Below are 22,894 nucleotides of genomic sequence, written 5' to 3'. Positions count from 1 at the left end.
TCCTGCTCCTATCTTCTATGTTTCTCTGTTTTGTTCAAAATGTTAAGTATCAGCACCCTCTTGCTGTGCACTAGCACTGTTGAAGGAGTCGACATTGTGGTATGGGAGTATTCTTCATTATTACATTGGCATGTTCCCTTTTTGGCGAATAAGGAAACTCACATCAACCCTACAGCATTTAGTATACTTCACCTAAAATGAAACTCCGCTCTTTGGGTTTGCTTATGACTAGGTCAGTAACTGGTGAGGTTATACCCTATATACTCAGCAAGGTCATATTCAATTCATATCTTAATGGTGCAATCAAAAAGTATTCTGCTGAAACATACAGGCCACCAACAGTCAATGCAGAATGAGGCTGCTGTACTTTGCAACAAATGATATGAATTCAAAGTACAGGTATGTTGGAATGCCAATGGCAGGGCCATTCTGCCCACGAAAAACAAACGTAAATCACCCTCCTGGTCCGGGAGGGAGGTGGGGGGGGTGGGCGGGGGGTAAAGCTGTGGTGTACCCATCACCTCCTACAATCATAGTTCTGTCATTAAGTACATTAAGCGCTGCATCTTGTGTATGCCCACAAGATTGAATCTGCAACAATTGTGGAAAGGAGGACATGTTGCTAAATAGTCAAGAAGTACAATAACTATATATGGCATCCTTAATAAATTCTATTTTTGCAATGAGCCCTATTCATTGATAATTGGCAGCGTAATGACACCCGGTTAGAATCCCAGAGAAGATATACCTAGTCGTTGCCAGTTTTAAAATCACTGCACTTGGATAAGATAATGAAGCCTGAGTTGGAACATACTTCCTTCGCACTGATTTCCTGGTACATTACCAACTTTCTTTCTCTTCCTTCATGTACCTGTGAAAAACTCATTGTTTGTCCCCATAAAACATGAGCATTTGCATCAATATGGAAATAATTACCACCTACATTCAGTCAGAGCGTGTGGATGTACAAAAAGGATTTGAACTTTCCAGTGACAGAAACGGTTTCCTTCAGGAAGCTATTGCCACTTGATCAGAAGCTGTAACAATAAACTTCTTGCAGGCAACATTAAGCATTACTAAAAAGTGTGGCCTACCATAACATGTAGCTCAAGCCTGCACTGATGAAAATCAGTCAGGGAAAAGGGGCCTATAGGAGAAGGGCAGATGCGTATAAAATTTATTGAAAAAACAGAACAACACAATAAATAAACAAGACTTTTTAAATGAAAAGCTGCAGAGGGCAGATAAAAGATTTACAATAAACAGATAAATAAAACAATAATTTCAATAGGTAAAATGGAACAGAAGCTAGGAAATAAATACAGGAAACACTGAATGAGAAAAAATTGAAGGAAAGGTAACTTGTGGTACTGCAGGATTGACAGCGGCCTTTCATCTCAGAGATCTGATCTCAAATCTAGCTTAAGCTGCATCTTGGGTCATTTTGCTACGTTAAAGGCGCTATATAAATGCAAGTTGTTGTTGGGTGAAAGTCTCCTCTTCCTGCTGGCTAGAAGTGCCCTGCATGATGGAGGTTTGGGCAGACTCGGTCCAGTTTCCAGTATGAATGGACACCGAGCACAAAAACTGCTACTAGTTAGACTACCAAACAGCTCCAGAGAATAACAACTTTGCTGTCATTTACAAGGGAGGCAAGGAGTTGTTTCTTGCTGACACCTGAAGCAGAGCAAACCTACCTCACACTGGCCAGGAATGTTAACAAGGAGGAAGTCAGGCCAACTGACAAATGCTCAGAAACAGAAAGCCAAATGAATGTTGAATGTTTAAATGTCTTAATCTAAATGTACACTCTCGGGAGCCGCAAGCCTACATTTCGTTGTACTGCACTTGTGCACTAACAATGACAATAAAGTTGATTATGATTATGAAAACAATGCAAAACGTACCCCCTAACCGAGGATGGAATGAAGAAGATTCAGCAAGCTCCTGGAGTCGAAGGCAGTCTGAAACGGTTGAGAATAACAATTAGTAAGGATGGAAATAAGGCTCCCATGAACAGCATAAGCCTGCTACCCTAACAACAAGGTGGTGGCAGAACACTGGATGACCACAAAACACATATTTCATATACCAGTGACACCTGACTGTTTGAGCAGTTCATACTGGAACCAATGGCATGTTGAGACTTTACAATGTGTTGCTTTTCTTCTGATGAGGGGAGGTGAACCAATATTGAATTGAAACTTTACATCGATAGTGAAACACAGGAATCCTTTGACCTGAAGTTATTTTGTACAATTTGCAATGGCAGTGTAGAACGAAGAACTAGAACTCAGAATGAGAACCAGGGTTAAATTATGAAGGCAGGTTGCATAAACTTGGCTTGTATTCCCTTGAGTACAGAAGATTGAGGGGTGATCTGATCGAGTGTTTAAAATGTTAAAATGATTCGATTGGGTAGATACAAAGGAACGATTTGGTGGGGGAATCAAGGAGGAGGGTACATAATCTTAAAATTAAGAGTGAAATCAGGAAGCACTTATTCACACAAAGGGTAGTATAAATCTGGAACTATCTTCCCCTAAATGATGCTTAGACAATTGGAGCTTTCAAGACTGAGAGCGATATATTTTTGTTAAGTAAGGGTATCAAGGGATATGGACCAAAGGTACAGATCAGCTATGATCTAAATGAATGGAGGGGCTGAATGGCCTACTCCTGTCCCTATGTTCCTAAGATGGCTGCACAGTAAAGAGCACATTCACTTAGCTCTGAATTTATTGTTGTTTAACACTGGCCTGTAAGAAGCATAACATATTTCTCATCTAAAATTCACAAAAAAGCACTAAAAAAACTGAAAGAAAATATACAAATACAAAAAAAAATGAAAAGAACTTTGCAAAAGAAAAATAACTGAAAAGTTGTTAGTTGAAAAACAGTTAATGAAATGAAGGAATCAGACACAAAATTAAAACAGTCTTCAATTTTCATTCTGCAACCGTAAACACATTAAATGGGCCGTAACACGCATTTCTTTCCCTTCTAAAGCTGAAGGGTTTCTCAAAGTCAAAATAGCAAAGTTATTTGATGTTCTGTTTTGACTTGGTGAGCAAGCAAACAACTAAAACTGTGATTCAGCAGTACTGGGTTTATATGCTCATATAGAATGCTTTGCTCCAAGGCAGAATTAAAAGCTGCCCCACAGAGGAAGCAGGATTAGTGCTCCATAACAAAGCTAAATCAGCCAGGTTGACGTGGGCCCGACTCTCACTACAGAACAAAACCGAACTAGATGCTATTCTGTAAGAGAAAGACAGTTCCTTCAGCCCCTACAAGTTCCAGATCAAATAGGTTAGTTTGGATGGACACAATCAGGAATGTAAACATAGAGGAGCCATAATGAATAATCTGGCTGTTTCACTTGAGTGGAAGACCAAATAATGCAGCATAGTTGTGAAGGCCATTCTCATGGCCAAACTACACATTGGAAAACTGTGGAACACCTGCATTTTTACCTCAGAATTACCATCAGATTTTGTTTAAAATCAATGATTAATATATGTTGGATATATTTTTTTGGTCATTAACTTGAATCACTGCTAGTTACTTTTTACTTCTTCCCAGACAGGACAGAGAATCATTTGTAGAGAAAGAAAAAGAAAGCAAAGACTTGCATTTATATAGCACCTTTCACAACCTTAGGATGTCCCAAAGTGCTTCACAGTCATTGAAGTACTTTTGAAGTGTAGTCGCTGTTGTAATTTAGGGAAACGTGGCAGCCAATTTCCACACAGCAAGATGCCTCAAACCGCAATGAGATAAATGACCAAATAGTGCCATGGTACCTTTTACATTCCACCCGAGAGGGCAGAAGGGGCCTCGGTTTAACACTTCATCTGATAGACAGCACAGCACTACCTCAGTACTGCATTGAAATGTCAGCTTAGATTATATGTTCATGTCTCAAGAACAGCAGGGGAGTTCTCCCAGTGTCCTGGCCAACATCTATCTCTCAACCAACATTATTAAAAAAACAGATTATCTGGTCATTTATCTCATTGCTGTCTGTGGAGCCAGGATGTGTGCAAATTGTCTGCCATGTTTCCTACATTACAAAATTAGCTTCATTTTATTTTCCCCTTAATTTTACACCTTTTTGCTCATTCATCTTTTCCCTGAGCAGTCCATACACTGCACACTATGCTCCACTATGACTGGACGCACTTATAGGAATACACACAATTACTACAGATTCCTTTATGTTTACATTTAGCGCCCATTACCCCTACCGCTTTTACTTCCTATCCCACGTATTCTGTCAGTGTGTACTTGCTCCTTCCCACCCTAATCCTCCAAAGCACTCTGGAGCTCAAATGACACAGAAGTGCTTAATGCTTAACGTTAAATCTCCTGTAACCACAGGTGACAGGTATATTATCTCTCTTTGGCTAATAAAAAAAAATTGCATTTATATAGCACCTTTTACAACCTGCTGCCTCGGGCTTCACAGCTGATCTGATTCTGTGACTACACTGCCCTCTCAGCAGACGGTTCAGTTACACATTGTGCACCAAGAAAAGTTGCACCAGTCTGCTCTCCCTCGAACATTCCTTTAATTGTCAGATTCATTCCACCCTTCCATGGACCGTCGCTGCATAGCGCTGAAGTGAAAAACCAAGGAAAGCTTTCATACCTATCCGGCTGAAATAGAAATAATTGATTCTGGCCACATTACAGGAGGCTGCAGTTATTGTGCTTTGATTCATCCAATAATTTTGCTGGGTTAACCTTATTGTCTTTACCACTGCAGATTATGTTACATTTTACTGATGGGCAGATCTCCTGTAACCACGGATGACAGGTGTATTATCTCTCCTCGGCTAATAAAAAAAAATTGCATTTATATAGCACCTTCTACAATCTCAGGACGTCCCAAAGCATCAATTGAAATACTTCTGAAGTGTAGTCATTGTTTTAATGCAGGAAACGCAGCAGCCAATTTGCGCACAGCAAGGTCCCACGAACAGCAATGTGATTCTGATCTGATGATCTGTTTTAGTGATGTTGGTTGAGGGGTCATTATTGGCCAGGACAATAGTGCCATAGGATCTTTTATGGCCACCTGAAAGGGCTGACAGGCGTCAGTTTAACATCTCATCCAAAAGATGGCACCTCTGACAGTGCAGCGCTCCCTCAGTACTGCACTCAAGCTTCAGCCTAGATTTTGTGCTCTCTGCAGTGGGATTTGAATCCACAACCTTGTGACCCAGAGGCAAGAGTGCTACCACTGAACCACGGCTGACACCATGTTCAGAATATAGAAAATTAAAAAGAGCTAACAAAGGGTGCGATTTTGCCAGCCCTGGGAGACGGGTTTGGAGGCGGGACTGACGGAAAAATGGCAGAATTTGGGGGCGGGAAGGGATTAAAGCCTATTGACTGCCTGTTTTTTGCCCTCACAAATGCGGGCTTCCCGAAGGCTCCGAAACCCGCCAGGTCAGCGAGGCGAGTAGTGGGTCTGCGGGGTGCAAAAGTGTGCTGTGAAGGTAAGTGATGGGTGCAAGTATGGAGAGGTGAGTATCTGAGGTAAGTGCAAAGTGTTAGTAAAAGTGTACTTACCTTTGTTTCTTCCTGCAGGCTTCAGTCGGTGTGTATGCGGAGAGTCTTGCACCTCCGCGTTGGAGATGACAGATGGCCGTTGCATTCTCAGATGTAACAACCATCTCATTTCTGCAAAAGAAAGAGGTTTGATGAGGTCTTGAATTCAAGAGCTCATCAAACTACAGAAAATGTCAGTGTTTGACAGCTTCACAGAGCTGTCAAATGATGACAATTCATCTGTCAAAAATTTTTGAAAGATGAAATGTCATACGTTGACGTTCTCTGTAACCGGCTTTCCCTTAATTGGCCTGCTAAGCCAGCTGGGCGGGCTTAACAAGGTCAATCAAGGGAAAATAGCGTGGGTTGGCCAGAAGTTGATGGAGGCGGGACTAAAACCCGACAAGTGGAAGTCCCACCTCCAAAAGCTCCCCATTGGCAAAATCACCCCAAAGATTCAAAGACATCAGTTGACAAAGTAATGTGAAACAGTACAAGAAGAAAACATTATTACAAGACAATATCCAAACTGGAGACTGAAAGATAGCGCGAGTCGCAATTATCTGATTGCTGGTGACTATAGCAACGGAAATTGCAAGCCTTGGCCATCAGTGGCAATCACCTACCGAGTTTGAGCTGCAAGATTCAAACATTTTGCAGCTAATTACACGAAAATACAATCTGATTGTTGAGAGCAATTTTGTTTGTTTTGAACACACTTTTATGTAGAATGAATCCTCACCTGATTTAGCATAGTCTAATAAATGAAATCGAAATCTGCTGCTTCATTGTACTCCAATCTCCAGTCTTACTCTTTGTTGCACAGACTTGGATTTATGAAAGAACATAGACTATCACAGTTCATCACTTCAACCCACTCTGGAGTAAATACCACAGAGGATATATGCTCCGAGTGGTGGCTTCTGAAAAATACCACCAGTCGATTGAAGGTCCTTTATCCCCAAGCATCACAGGCAACCATGAAACAAAGGACTTCTTTGCCATAAGCTGCTCCCTATCTAACATGCTTTCCATTTATATGCAATAATAATAAGCAAAATAATAGTTATTTAGCAAAAGTCTAAAGTTGCGTTTGTAGCCATTTTCAGAGTGACTGGCCAGTCTGCATATCGTTAGAGACTGCAATGTGTCACATATTGCGACAGACAGCACAGTCTGTTCGACATGGAGTTCCCCAAAAAAGTAGCCCGGCAGGTAATGAGTTTAATTTTGGACTTTTAGGTAGTGACCACAAATTTAAATCGAAGACAAATCCATAAATTGCCATGGGTAATGAGATCGTATTTATATACAATGATACTCCCACTTGTGCATTTTGGTTGTGGGAGAGAGGGAAGAATGAGGTGAAAACCAGTTTGATCAGCAGTTGTTTTGAGGCATTAAATAATTCCCCCTACATTACATGGAGCCTCAGTTGCAACAAGGTACATTCCTACATATCCTCAGAATTGCTCAGTGAGTCGGTGGATCATGGAGCTGTATTAATGATGCCAGTGTCAGATGTAATCCTAAAGCAGAAGCAGCAAATTCTGAAGAGTTGGATTGCCAGCCAGTAACTGGGTCTGCCTCCACCACCCTTTCAGGCAGCGCATTCCGCCACTCGCTGCGTAAAAAAGTTTTTCCTCATGTCACCTTCGGTTCTTTTGCCAATCACCTTAAATTTGTGTCCTCAGTTTCTCGACCCTTCCGCCAATGGGAACAGTTTTTCTCTATCTACTCTGACTAGACCCCTCATGATTTTGAACACCTCTATCAAATCTCCTTAGAGTAGAGAAGGTTGAGAGGAGAGCAACCTCAGATTCTCTAGTCTACCCACGTAACTGAAGTCCCTCATCCCTGGAACCATTCTCATCAATCTTTTCTGCACCCTCGCTAAGGCCTTCACATCCTTCCTAAAGTGTGGTGCCCAGAATTGGACACAATACTCAAGTTGAGGCCGAACCAGTGTTTTATAAAGGTTCAGAGAACCTTACAGTTCTGGTATATCCTTGTAAATCTTTTTTGCACCCTTTCCAGTGCTTCTATATACTTTTTATAATCAAGGTTTGATACAAGTTTAGCATAACTTCGCTACTCTTCAATTCTATCCCTCCAGAAATAGACCCCTTGGTTTGCCTTTTTTATGGCCTTATTAACCTGTGTCACTACTTCTTGATGTATGTATTTGTACTACCAGATTTGCACCACTACCCTATTTAGATTCTTATTTTCCAAGTAATATGCGACCTCCTTATTTTTCTTACTAAAAATGTAATACCTCACATTTATCTGTGTTGAATTTCATTTGCCAATTATATGCCCATTCCGCAAGTTTATTAATGTCTTCTTGTAATATGTTGCTGTCCTCCTCAGTATTGATTAGCACCCCCACCGACTCCCCACAATTTGGTGTCATCCACAAATTGTGTTTTTTATTCCAAAGTCTAAATCGTTAATATAAATTGTGAACAACAGTGGTCCTAGCACTGATCCTTGTGGAATACCATTACCCAACTTCTGCCACTCTGAATAGCTACCCTTCACCCCTACTCTCTGTTTTCTGTTTTGCAGCAAGTTATCTATCCATTCTGCTATTTGCCCCCTGATTCTGCATGCTCTGAACTTATTCATTAGTCTATTATGTGATACCTTATCGAAGGTCTTTTGGAAACCTAGATATATTGCATCTACTGCATTACCACATGACAAGGAACTCCCTACAAATACTGACCCAATCCCGGGTACTCCCACAAATACTGACACACTCCCGGGAACTCCCTACAAATACTGACACACTCCCGGGAACTCCCTACAAATACTGACACACTCCCGGGAACTCCCTACAAATACTGACACACTCCCGGGAACTCCCTACAAATACTGACACACTCCCGGGAACTCCCTACAAATACTGACACACTCCCGGGAACTCCCACAAATACTGACACACTCCCGGGAACTCCCTACAAATACTGACACACTCCCGGGAACTCCCACAAATACTGACCCAATCCTGGGTACTCCCACAAATACTGACCCAATCCCGGGAACTCCCACAAATACTGACACACTCCCGGGAACTCCCACAAATACTGACCCAATCCCGGGAACTCCCTACAAATACTGACACACTCCCGGGAACTCCCTACAAATACTGACACACTCCCGGGAACTCCCACAAATACTGACACACTCCCGGGAACTCCATACAAATACTGACCCAATCCTGGGTACTCCCACAAATACTGACACACTCCCGGGAACTCCCTACAAATACTGACACACTCCCAGGAACTCCCTACAAATACTGACACACTCCCGGGAACTCCATACAAATACTGACCCAATCCTGGGTACTCCCACAAATACTGACCCAATCCTGGGTACTCCCACAAATACTGACACACTCCCAGGAACTCCCTACAAATACTGACACACTCCCGGGAACTCCATACAAATACTGACCCAATCCTGGGTACTCCCACAAATACTGACACACTCCCGGGTACTCCCACAAATACTGACACACTCCCGGGAACTCCTTACAAATACTGACACACTCCCGGGAACTCCCTACAAATACTGACACACTCCCGGTGAAGGGATAATTACAAGTCCTAGCCCTGTCTCGGGCTACCCCAGATCAGGCGTATTCCCCAGACGTTCACCTTCAACTTAAGTTAGTTAGAGATAGCCGAATTCTATAAGACGCTTGAATGGGTCTAAAGGTTCAGGCTATCTCTCCCTAAAGGAAAGGAACGACTGAAGATGTTACCGTCCTCCAGATAGCACTTTTAATAAGTTTAACTAGACTGTAACCTTCCGGATATTATGAGGGTCCGAAATACCCCCCAGAATTTTGCAACTCCTTAGAAGAGTGTACAGAAATTGGGTTCGCAAGGTTATAGAGAAATACTCTGAGATAAATAAAACTACATATTTTTAGAATTAAGAGCCGACATTCAATTAACAGCTGTTGAATCAGTCGCAACATTAACAATTCAAAATACAAATAGCTTACATTTCTTATTTCTCAGAGATCCTTATTCTCAAATCTTTACTTTGTTACATTTCTACATTTCTTACTTATTTCTAATTCCAGATTATCCACCAAAATCAATTACTTTGTTTACCCGAGACTCAAAGTTAAATACTTACAGATGGTGCCTGTAAAGTTGAGAAATGCTTGGCCCGTTCAGCGAGTTCTGACTTTCTGTTTGAAAAGGTCTTTCTTTTATACCCTTTTTGCAGTGGTTTATTCTTTGAAGTTCTCTGCTGATGTAAGCTAATTGTATTTATTGATACCTCTGTTGAATGCTTTCTATCTTGTCAATTCAACTATTGCCTGCATAATTATGTCTCTACCTTTAGGTGTTTCAAAAACTATCATAAAAGCAATATGACAGCAATGGTTTCTGTTTGATGCCATTCTTACAAAATTCTTTCATTCAATTCTTAATATTGGCTTTACTGGTTTTTAGCAGACATTGAGTCTCCTAACTGCTCCAAGTTCAATACAAACACAATGTAATTGCTTGGTGCATCTATTGAACTCATATCTTCAAAGTGTTCTTGTTGGTATCATATTTACTATGTATAAATTAAAGACACTTTAACCAGGGTGTTTCATGCATTTCTAGCTATCTCAATTGGTTGCATAGTTAATCTTATGTTTCCTGTCTTCCAAGTTTAACATAAAAGCTATTTGGCCAGCAGGTGTTTCTTTTACTTGGTGTCATCTTTTCAAAGGCACTTGTTTTTTTTTAATATTTGTGTTTCTGTTTCACATGTTAGCTTATAACACCTTAAACTGGGTCTCCCATTGTGTTATTCCCAAACTCCAGACCCTCTGGAATCACCAAACTGCCATTTCAATAGGGTCATTGTTTTAGTATATTTAACTAATTCCCATTTCAAAGCTTGTATGTTTACAACTTTGTTAAACAACTGATCTTTATCTCAGAAGCCTGTTGTAAGAAATAGCTGTTAGATTCAAAGATGGGTTTTAATTCTTAGAACAGAGACTGACAACATGCAGCCGGGAACAGATAGCAGAAAGGTCAGCAAGGCCAAGTAACAAACACCAAAATGATAAGGTCGTAAAATGCAAGGAAACAGGGAGGATAGCAGCTGCTAGATAATAAGGAGCCATGAAGCCCTTGAAGAAACTTAACAAAACATTCCTCAGAAAGATAAGAGGGAGGCCTTGTCAGTCATGCAGAAAGAGACAGCAAGGGATGCCTTCCCGCTTCACAATTGGACAACAGGATGGGGGATCAAATGATTTGACACCAGGTGATTACCAGCCCACTGAAATAACTATAAATATAGGCGACCAAGTGGGGAAATCAGGCAGTTAGGGGCGAAGGCTTCCCCGAGGTGGCTACGGCCTAACACCTTGGTCAAGTTTAGCCTCTGAGGTGGCTGACGGCCTCACACCTCCAACAGCTTGAGAGATGACCCAACGGAAGTGACCACTGCAGCAGACTGCAGGAATCCACGCAATCCGAGACCACCGTACTGCCTCCCTGTCTGACCGGTCATGGCATTCTGATTCGGGAGTCGTAGATCGCTCCTACTGTCACGGGTTGTATGTCTATTATACTCAGCTTAAACCATATGTAATATCCGATTATGCTTTAAAACTGTAGCTCTTTAATAAAAGCCTTACAACTTCTAAAGCCCTGTTGGATAATCTGTGTGAGCCTGTGATCCTAATCTTACACTGTTTTCTGTTTGCAGTCTGTGTCTCTGAGGCTTTAGACTTTTAAACCCAGTATATCATGTATTAATAAATATCAGAATTCTGTTCATATTATGGTGTATCTTTCTGAAATATGACTTATTCCCTCACACCGGGAACTCCCTACAAATACTGGCCCACTCCTGGGAACTCCTTACAACTGCTGACGCACTCCCGGGAACTCCCTACAAATACTGGCGCACTCCCAGGAACTCCCTACAAATACTGGCGCACTCCCAGGAACTCCCTACAAATACTGGCGCACTCCCGGGAACTCCCTACAAATACTGACACACTCCCGGGAACTCCCTACAATACGGACACACTCCCGGGAACTCCCTACAAATACTGACACACTCCCGGGAACTCGCTACAAATACTGACACACTCCCAGGAACTCGCTACAAATACGGACACACTCCTGGGAACTCGCTACAAATACTGACACACTCCCAGGAACTCGCTACAAATACGGACACACTCCTGGGAACTCCCTACAATACTGACACACTCCTGGGAACTCCCTACAATACTGACACACTCCCGGGAACTCCCTACAAATACTGACACACTCCCGGGAACTCCCTACAAATACTGACACACTCCCAGGAACTCCCTACAATACTGACACACTCCTGGGAACTCCCTACAATACTGACACACTCCCGAGAACTCCCTACAATACTGACACACTCCCGGGAACTCGCTACAAATACTGACACACTCCCGAGAACTCCCTACAAATACTGACACACTCCCGGGAACTCCCTACAAATACTGACACACTCCTTTCTGAAAGACTCCTATTGCTCTGATGTGGATTTTCCTACAAGTAGCTGATCCTAGTCCATTTTGGCCAGATCCTGCCTTATCATATTAAAATCGGCCTTCCCCAATTTAGAACCTTTATTTCCGGTCCATATTGAAGCTGTCCTAACTAACTTTTCCAGCTCGCTCCTTAACATCTTCCAAAACATTATGGAGTTTGGCCGATACTTAACTGTGGGGATCTCCAAACATATCCCAGCCTTCCCAACATGCTTCAGATGCTCAGAGTCAAGATTCCAATGGAGCGATTCTGAGACTTCGGGCTGGATTTTCTCAGCCCGAGGAGGCGGGCATGGAGGCGGGACTGCCGGTAAAGTAGCAGAAAGTGGCGGCGGATGGCAAACCCGCCCCATCCCGCCTCCGTGCCCTTTTGCCAGGAGGCAGGAAGATGTGCTGCTTCGGGTCCTGTCTCCTGGAGGTGGGAAAGGGATTAAATCCTTTTAACTGCCTGTTAACAGGTAGTTAACAGGCAGGAAAAAGGATTAGTGCCATTTTGCCTTCTCAGGTGAAGGCTTCCCACCTCGGAGAACCCCGCCGGGTTGAAGGAGACGTGAAGGAGGTCTGCGGGGATCGGAGGCACCTGGAAGCAAGATGTAGAGGTGAGTGATGGGTGCAAGTGTGGAGTGGTAAGTATAGAAGGTGAGTGATAAGTGTTTAAAAATGTTCACTTACCTTGTTTTCTTCCTACAGCCTGCATCCACCCTGGATCGAGAGAGCCGACATCTTCCTTGTCGATTTCACAGACTGGCTGTTGGATCCTCCGAACCAACAGCCATCTGAAATCGACAAAGTTGAAAGGTTTGACGAGTCCTGAACACAAGGACTCATCAAACTACAGAGAATGTCAGTGTTTGACAGCTTCACAGAGCTGTAAAATGCTGACATTTCTTCTTTCAAGAAGTCTTTAGCACGTCAGACGTTGACATGCTCTGTCAGTGATTTCCTCCCTAATTGGCCTGCTAAGCCCTCATCTCCAAATTTCTATAGGCATTAAAAAAAAATTAAAAAATTTTTTTTAAAAATTAAAAAAAAAAAAAAAAAAAATCGCAAATACATCCCAAATGTCCGTTGCTCCCCATTCATGAAGGAGGCCTCAGCCTTCCCAATTTCAGGCACTACTATTGGGCAGTGCAACTTGGGGAATTATAGCCTAGAACCTACAAATCTTGGCCATGGATACCAGGACCTCCCAGACAATCCCCATATAAAGTCTGCCTTTCATAGGCCCCTAGAAAAGGCCAATAGGAGCCTAAAAATAACAAAGCTATCTGCTTAGAAAGTGGTCCGCTTTTCCTTGAAAATTCCCCCAGGACCTATTAATCAGCCCCACCCTGACATAAATTTCAAACTCACCGGTGACAAATGGTTTAAGTATGGCATGAAAAAGCATGGTCAGCTCCCTGATCGAGGCCAGAAGATGCCCTAACAACTGGTGGACAAATTACAGCTCATCTAAGGCGGTTTATTTCATTACGTCTAAATTAAACATCTCCTCCAGGCCCAGGCACGCTCGAATTACTACAATACGAGCTGACCTGCCAGAAACCGCACCTCAACTATTCGACAAATCCTCAAAGACGCATGATACCATCAGCGCTTCCAGAACAAACTACAACACAGAAAGCTGTAAAAAGACCTGGGAGTGAGACTTAGATCACCAAATGAGAAATGGAGAACTGTATGGAAGCTGATCCTCATAACTACCACCCACGGCAGTGTGTGCAAGGCTGCTCAAGGTCACACATTGAGCATACAGCACCCCTTCCCCCACATCTGGCCCACAAATCCCACCCCTCTCTGGTAGATGAACACTGGAAGGACTACAGCCAGAGCATACATAACTTTCCGTTCCTGCCGCCTCATTCAATAACAACATGCATTTATATGGCGCCTTTAACATAGTAAAATGTCCTAAGGCAATTCACATGAGCGCAATCAGATAAAATTTGACACCGAGCCAAAGGAGGAGATATTGGGACAGTTAAGAATATTAAAGAGTGTCTTAAATATTCAAGAAGGAGTTGGATATATTTCTTAAGGCTAAAGGGATCAAGGGATATGGGGAAAAAGCAGGGACCGGGTACTGAATTTGGATGATCAGCCATGATCGCATTGAATGGCGGAGCAGGCTCGAGGGGCCGAATGGCCTACTCCTGCTTCTATGTTTCTATGAGAGAGAGGTGGAGAGGTGGAAAGGTTTAGGGAGGGCATTCCAGAGCTTTGGGCCTGGCAGCTGAAGGCCACAGAGAGTATGAAGACAATGCCTGCAATTGCAGTGTGTGTCAACTAGATCTAACTGCCACTGAGTCAGCCTTCTCCCTCTCCCCGCAACTCACAGGCTAGAACAACTGTCAATTGTCGCTGCAAGATGATGCAACTGCACTCCCCCCACCCCCACCCCCACCCCCTCTGTATAGTGGAGTACAACACCTCCCCACAACGACTGGGGGTGACACATCTTTGGGGTTTATGCCAGTCGGACTCTGCCTGGAGCTCAAGAGTCTAGGCCTATTCCTGGAAATCCACATGGCACACATAGACGAAGATCATCTTCCAAGAAAGTCAGAGTGAAGCTACAAACAACACAGCACTATAAGGCCCATCACCATACATGCAGGACCCTTGATATACCCCCCAATGCAGCCACGCCCCAGAGACCATCCTGGCTCCCAAACAGCACATTGTTTCCAACGTACTGATTGCAACGATGTACCCATTTATTCCTCTGTCAATTTTTCCCTGTGACAAACTGTACAGTGACTTGACGAAACATTGTCCTTTTGTCTGAAGAAACACCGAATTAAAAACTATTGGTGGGGGGGGGGGGGGGGTTGTAGATCTTTCTGAATTCTTCGTGCAAGAGCCGAGTGTTGATTACAGAACTGGGGCAATGCAGAGAGCAGCGACAGGGCCCGACAGTGTAAAGGGTTTGGATCACAAAACACAGCTGAAAATCCACAACTGAGTGACACTCCCAACCCCTTAAGACATATCCTGTCACACGTAGGTTTGACTCACAATTTGCAGCAATTTAACCTGATCTTTATTCTAGTGATAAACTGTCAGGAAGAGAACAAGGATTAAGTGTTTCTCTTTCCTTCCCCAGGGTCTCAATTACAGCAGAAAGAACACTGCAAGTGTTCTATTTTTGCAAGAAAATATTATAAAACTCCTTTGTCAAAAAAATAACATGGCATTCTGAAACAAATCTCACCTGCTGTGATTTTCTCAGTTACCTGAATTTCAATTATACAACTTTAAAAATAGCCTCCAACATCATCGTGCCTAAATAATAAATGAAACTTCCTCACCAACAGCTGGCTACTTTACCTACAATTATTTCGCACAAGTTCTACGGCTAGCTTATAAAATGATCAGCACCCAAAATTTCCACTTCACCTTATCTATATTGAGGGAAATCATCAAAGCAGGCATTCAACGGCCAAATATTCTTGCTCCCGTCCAGTTTCAACAACTTTTAACCAACTTATTGGGCTTTTTCAAAGCCACGCGCAGAAAAAGAAACATGAACAACTTTATTTCTTAGGGTGCAGTTATTAGCACACTTTTGCATCATTACAAAGTAGCTTTGTATGTACATCGCTACAAGCAGCTGGATAACTCAGCAGATTAAAGCCATGAGGTGTGTGATCCTTTCCCACCCACCACACTCCCTCTGTCTCACACCCATCTAAAAATACATAATTGAAAAGATGGAATATAAAATTAATCCAAATAAAAAGGCAGGTAAATGCGGCAGCTCCAGTTGAGAGGTAGGACTGCGATGGGCCGAATGGCCTCCTTCTGTGCTGTAATTTCTTTCATTCCATGTTGTAAACAGAGGCAAAGGTAGTCATCAGTTGTTGGCAAGTCCCACTGGCTCGACATCAAAATGACATTTTACACTTCTCTTCCCACTCCCGCATCGTTAACTCTGGTGTCCCCCAAGGGTCCATCCTTGGCCCCCTCCTACTTTCCATCTACATGCTGCTCCTTGGCGACATCATCCGAAAACACAGCATCAGTTTCCACATGTATGCTGACAACACCCAGCCCTACCTCACCACTTCTCTCGACCTCTTCACAGTCTCTAAATTATCAGACTGCTTGTCTGACAATCAGTTCTGAATGAGCAGAAATTTTCTCCAATTAAATATTGGGAAGATCCAAGCCATTGTTTTCGGTCCCCACCACAAACTCCGTTCCCTAGCCACTGACTCCATCCCTCTCCCTAACATCTGTCTGAGGCTAAACCACATTGTTCGCAACCTTGGTGTCATATTTGACCCTGAAATAAGCTTCTGGCCACATATCTGCAGCATAACAAAGACTGCCTACTTCCACCTCCGTAACATCACCCGTCTCCGCCCTTGCCTCAGCTCATCCGCTGCTGACACCCTCATCCATGCCTTTGTTATCTCTAGACTTGACTATTCCAATGCACTCCTGGCTGGCCTCCCACGTTATACCCTACATAAACTTGAAGTCATCCAAAACTCGGCTGCCTGTTTCCTAACTCGCACCAAGTCCCGTTCATCCCTCACCCCTGTGCTCGCTGACCTACATTGGCTCCCGGTTAAGCAACACCTCGATTTCAAAATTCTCATCCTTGCCTTCAAATCCCTCCATGGCCTCGCCCCTCCCTATCTCTGTAATTTCCTTCAGCCCACAACCCCGAGATATCTGCGCTCCTCTAATTCTGCCCACTTTAGCATCCCTGATTATAATCACTCAACCTTTGGTGGCCGTGCCTTCTGTTGCCTAGGCCCTAAGCTCTGGAATTCCCTGCCTAAACCTCTCTGCCTCGCTACCTCTCTTCCCTCCTTTAAGACGCTCCTTAAAAGCTACCTCTTTGACCAAGCTTTTGGTCACCTGCCCTAATTTCTCCTTACGTGGCTCGGTGTCAAAGTTTTTGTTTTATAACACTCCTGTGAAGTGCCTTGGGACATTTTACTACATTAAAGGCGCTATTGTTGTTACCTTTTTGTTGGTGGTGGTCACTTGCTAGGCCGCATCCATGCCAGCAGGCCCAGCACCTACTCTGGCCAGAGCAGCCCAATTTCCCAGTGGGGTCCTAAAACAGGCCTTAAGCCCCTCATTACCATATGCAAGGTGCCCAATGCCTGTCTTAGGCAACTGCCCCAGACGCCTGAAAAATGACCCAGAGTCGCATATCTTCAGGCAGCCTTGGGGTGCAGGACGCTGGTTCCTAAAATTGGCTCTCATTGTGCTCCGCTACACTCCCATAAAACAGCTGCAACAAAGTCCAATGTCTGCACCAGTGGGCTTTCAGAACAACACAGCTCTCATTAACGACCTCTCTGTTCAGCATGTTCTGATCTTTCAAAGCGAGCTGTGTGCAGGGTTAACACTTCCACCTACAGCAGCTAGAGAACAGATTACCCACACATACAACGCACCACGTGTAAGCATGCGAGGCTGGTACCCGAACCTCCCTTTGGCAATGTGATCACAGGGCGCTGGTATTAGAGATGCCACAGTCAGTCAGGTGAATCTGTTCCTGTATACACCCTGTCACTGTTACCTTCTGACAACCCCACAGGAATGCCATGTTGTGTAGGTTGGAACAGGCTTTGAAAGGCTGCATTCTTATTTATGTTGCCAATTTAAAATTGCCGAGAGGCTTCATTGATAGATTTGCTATTTCTTTTCCCTTTGCGATATTCTGCTGCTCACATTCACAGTGCCTGCAGTGTGCCTGCTGTTATGGTGCAATCAGGTTTAATGTAAAACTTGTGACAGCACAAACGTACAACTCTGCAAAAATGGATCAGCCAACCAATACTGTCACTGGTAAAAATCGGTTACTTCTGAGAAATATGTGCCTTTCAAAAAAATCTTGCGAACCCCATTCAAACATTGCCAGGTTTTTGATTTATGATTCCACTGTATCGTTTACAGATTTTGCTGCAGTGAATAGTTTTAACATGACGTCATTCTCTTAGCTCAGCTGCAGGTTTAATCTCCCGTAGGAATACTGCCAAGCCAGTAATCTTCCACTGCAGCTTCTCATTACATTACTTTAAAATACGGTGCTACGACCACGATGTACAGTGCCACAACCCTGTTACACAGTACCAAGTACCCGGCACACACTGCCACTGCCCCGGCAGGCAATGCCTCGACCCCGGCACACAGTGGCCCCCGCCCCCCCCCCCCCCAAGCACACAGTGGCCCCCACCTCCCAACCACCACCCCCCACCCTCAGCACACAAGGGCCCCCACCCCCCCAAAAGCACACAGTGGCCTCCGCATCCCACCACTGCCCCCCCCCCCAGCACACAATGGCCCCCACCCCCCCAAAGCACACAGTGGCCTCCGCCTCCCACGACAGCCCCACCCCCCCCAGCACACAGTGGCCACCGCCGCCCACCCCCCCCCCACTGGCACAGTGCCACGAGCCCGACACATGGCACCACCGCCCCCGACATACAATGCCATAGCCCTAATGTACAGCATCACTACCCCTATATACATTACAACTCCTGAGGTACAGTCCAACATCTATATACAATACCATAACTCTGATACACAGTGGGACCGATGTCCTAGGGGGAGTGTTTGCTAGTGCTCTGGGGGAGGGTTTAAATTAAAATGGCAGGAGGTTGGGAACCTGAGCAGGGGGACAGAGGAAAAGGAAACGAGGATAAAAGCAAAAGGAGAAAAACAAAAGTGGCAGTCAGAGAAATCAACAGTTTAAATCAAACATGGCCACAGTAAATAATAATTCTAATAGGTCTAAGAGCGTTAAAAAAAACAAGCCTGAAGGCTTTGTGTCTTAATGCGATGAGCATTCGTAATAAGGTGGATGAATTAGCTGCGCAAATATAGGTAAACGAATACGATTTGATTGGGATTACGGAAACATGGCTCCAGGGTGGCGAAGGCTGGGAATTCAACATCCAGGGGTATTCAATATCCAGGAAAGACAGGCAAAAAGGAAAGGGAGGTGGGGTAGCATTACTGGTTAAAGAAGGGATTAACACAATTGTAAAGAAGGATATTACCTCTGATGATGTGGAATCTGTATGGGTAGAACTGAGAAATACCAGGGGGCAGAAAACGTTAGTGGGAGTGGTATATAGACCTCCAAACAGTAATGCGGAGGTTGGGGATGGCATTAAAAGGGAAATTAGAGAAGCATGCAAAAAGGGCACAGCAGTCATCATGGGTTACTTTAATCTACATATAGATTGGGCTAACCAAATTAGTAACAATACTGTGGAGGAGGAATTCCTGGAGTGTTTATGGGATGGTTTCCTGGACCAATATGTCAAGGAACCAACCAGAGATCAGGCCATCTTAGACTGGGTATTATGTAATGAGAAAGGATTAATTAGCAATCTTGTTGTACGAGACCCCTTGGGTCAGAGCGATCATAATATGATCGAATTCTTCATTAAGATGGAGAATGAAGTAGTTCACTCAGAGACTAGGGTCCTGAATTTAAATAAAGGAAACTACGATGGTCTGAGGCGCGAATTAGGTAGGATTGATTGGGGAATGTCACTCAAAGGGTTAACGATGGATAGGCAATGGCAAACATTCAAAGACTGCATGGATGAACTACAGAATTTGTTCATCCCAGTTTGGCATAAAAATAAAACAAAAAAGGTGACTCAACCGTGGCTAACAAGGGAAATTAGGGATAGCATAAGATCCAAGGAGAGGACATATAAATTGGCCAGAAAAAGCAGTAATCCAGAGGACTGGGAGCAGTTTAGGATTCAACAAAGGAGGACAAAGGGATTAATTAAGAAAGGGAAAATAGAATATGAGAGTAAGCTTGCAGGGAACATAAAAACTGACTGTAAAAGTTTTTGTAGATATGTGAAGAGAAAAAGATTGGTGAATTCAAGCGTAGGTCCCTTGCAGTCAGAATCAGGGGAATTTATAATGGGGAACAAAGAAATGGAAGACCAATTAAATACATATTTTGGTTCTGTCTTCACAAAGGAGGACACAAATAACCTCCCAGAAATGTCGGGGAACATAGGGTCTGATGAAAGGGAGGAACTGAAAGAAATCAGTATTTGTAGGGAAATGGTGTTAGGGAAATTGATGGGATTGAAGGCCGATAAATCCCCAGGGCCTGATAATCTACATCCTAGGGTACTTAAGGAAGTGGCCCTAGAAATAGTAGATGCATTGCTGATCATCTTCCAACATTCGATGGAATCTGGAACAGTACCCATGGATTGGAGGGTAGCTAATGTTACCCCACTATTCAAAAAAGGTGGTAGAAAGAAAACGGGGAATTACAGACTGGTAAGCCTAACAACGGTAGTGGGGAAAATGCTAGAGTCCATTATAAAAGATGTAATAGCAGATCAATTGGAAAACACTGACCGGATCGGACAAAGTCAACATGGATTTACAAAAGGTAAATCGTGCTTGACTAATCTACTGGAATTTTTTGAGGATGTAACTAGTAAAATAGATAAGGGAGAACCAGTGGATGTGGTGTATTTGGACTTTCAGAAGGCTTCCGATAAGGTCCCACATAAGAGATTAGCGTGTAAAGTTAAGGCACATGGGATTGGGGGCAAGGTATTGACTTGGATAGAGAACTGGTTGGCAGACAGAAAGCAAAGAGTTGGAATAAACGGGTCTTTTTCCGAGTGGCAGGCAGTGACTAGTGAGGTACCGCAGGGATCGGTCCTTGGACCCCAGCTATTCACAATATATATTAATGATCTAGACAAGGGAACTAGATGTAATATCTCCAAATTTGCAGATGACACAAAGCTGGGTGGACGTGTGTGCTGTGAGGAGGATGCCAAGAAACTACAGGATGATTTGACAGGTTGGGTGATTGGGCAAAAGCATGGCAGATGCAATATAACGTGGATAAATGAGAGGTTATCCACTTTGGTGTCAAAAACAGGAAGGCAGATTATCTGAATGGCAATAGATTGGGAGAAGGGGAAGTGCAACGAGACCTGGGTGTCCTTGTGCACCAGTCGCTGACGGTAAGCATGCAGGTGCAGCAGGCGGTTAAGAAGGCAAATCGTATGTTGGCCTTCATAGCGAGAGGGTTTGAGTACAGGAACAAGGATGTCTTGCTGCAGTTGTACAGGGTCTTGGTGAGACCACATCTTGAGTATTGTGTGCAGTTTTGGTCGCCTTATCTGAGGAAGGATATTCTTGCCATGGAAGGAGTTCAGCGAAGATTCACCAGGCTGATACCTGGGATGGCAGGAATGACGTATGAGGAGAGATTGGGTCGATTGGGCTTGTACTCGCTCGAGTTTAGAAGAATGAGAGGGGATCTCATTGAAACTTATAAAATTCTGGCAGGACTGGACAGACTAGATGCAGGGAGGATGTTCCCGATGGTCGGGGAATCCAGAACCAGGGGTCACAGTCTAAGGATAAGGGTAGGCCTTTTAGGACAGAGATGAGGAGGAATTTCTTCACCCAGAGAGTGGTGAACCTGTGGAATTCTCTACCACAGAAGGCAGTAGAGGCCAATTCATTAAATGTATTCAAGGAGGAGTTGGATATATTTCTTAAGGCTAAAGGGATCAAGGGGTATGGTGAGAAAGCAGGTACCGGGTACTGAACTTGGATGATCAGCCATGATCGCATTGAATGGCCTACTCCTGCTCCTATCTTCTAAGTTTCTATGTTATCCTCGCTCCAATTATCTGCCTATCCACAAAATTTTTCTTGGGGCAAAGTGAAGTTCAGGAGAGAGGGAGGAAGAAAACCCGAAAAAATAATTTCAGAGATGTCACAGCAGCTGGAAACAAGGGTAGAGTTTTAGAGGGGTTAAAAAGGCAAACTTAGGACAGGCCTCAGGAACAATTTCTTAGCACATGCACTGAGCTCCAGTCCTGAATACATTGAGAGCGCAGGTGGCAGTCCCTGCTTTCCCAAAATAGTTTTTAAACTGCAGACATTAATGGCCCAGATTTTGCAGAAAGAATTACGGTGAGGCGATCATCAGGCTCACCATTACTATGGAGTAAATCGGGCAGCAACTTCCAGCGACCGCACATGCGCAGTTAAACGTGAAAATCAGGAAGTTGCTCTCCGAGTTGTCCTGCTCCTCCACAAGCTTCTCTACACCAGTACCTCACCGAGAGATTCAGCATTAAAACACATGAAAAGCATTAAGTTACGGTACCAAGCTACTAGTTACCCACTAAACAGGCCAGTGTACATTAGGGCTTGCCTATTTACTGCCAAACAACCTCTCTGGCCCTGAAAATTTACTCTTACAAGTATGAAGTCTCATTCCTTCAGATTTTGATTATTGTTGGAGATTTTTTTTTAAATTAAAATTAAAATAAAACTTTTTTTTACTTTTTCTTTCTGCCTCTTTTATCACTTTCTCTTAATGCCATCTTTCTTTGCCTATCTTTATTTCACTTTCTGTCCATGATTTTACATTGAATTAAATATTCTAACTTACACTTCCTGGTTCAGACTCTGCAGAGGGAATTTTAACCCCAAAAAACTGGTGGGTTGGGTCGGATGGGAGGTTAAAATATTAAAAATGTGAATCCTGACCCCAACCCGTCTACTTCTGGGTTTAAAAGGATGCAGGACAGGGGCAGGAAGCCAACCCGCTCCCAGGAGGCAGGTTGGCACTTTAAATATTATAATGAGGCTTGAAGCCTCGGATTTAACCTGCTGTGATTGTATGATTTGTAAGACAAGTCCCAGGAAAACCATAATAGTCGAGGGTTTTGGGACACTCAGGGATTTAAGGTGACACTCATCGGCGCTCTCTTA

General features: G+C 43.6%; 1 protein-coding gene across 2 annotated transcripts in view; it reads right to left on the bottom strand.

Annotated features, from left to right (window-relative positions):
• pot1 (protection of telomeres 1 homolog) overlaps nt 1-22,894 on the bottom strand; it is a 457,382-nt gene that overhangs the window by 411,732 nt on the left and 22,756 nt on the right. The window contains exon 2 of one of the 2 annotated variants that reach the window (XM_086008748.1): nt 1,908-1,964. The exons of the other annotated variant lie outside the window; for it this stretch is intronic. The gene's annotated coding sequence lies outside the window, so the exon portion shown is untranslated. The remainder of the gene's footprint in view (nt 1-1,907; nt 1,965-22,894) is intronic. 2 annotated transcript variants of the gene reach the window in all.

Source organism: Somniosus microcephalus, chromosome 16 (assembly GCF_052327205.1).
Source record: "Somniosus microcephalus isolate GS21.2 chromosome 16, FLI_Smic_1.0, whole genome shotgun sequence".
NCBI lineage: Eukaryota > Metazoa > Chordata > Chondrichthyes > Squaliformes > Somniosidae > Somniosus > Somniosus microcephalus.
The sequence above is the reverse complement of the archived record's forward strand: the minus strand, read 5'-3'. Positions and strand labels throughout refer to the sequence as shown.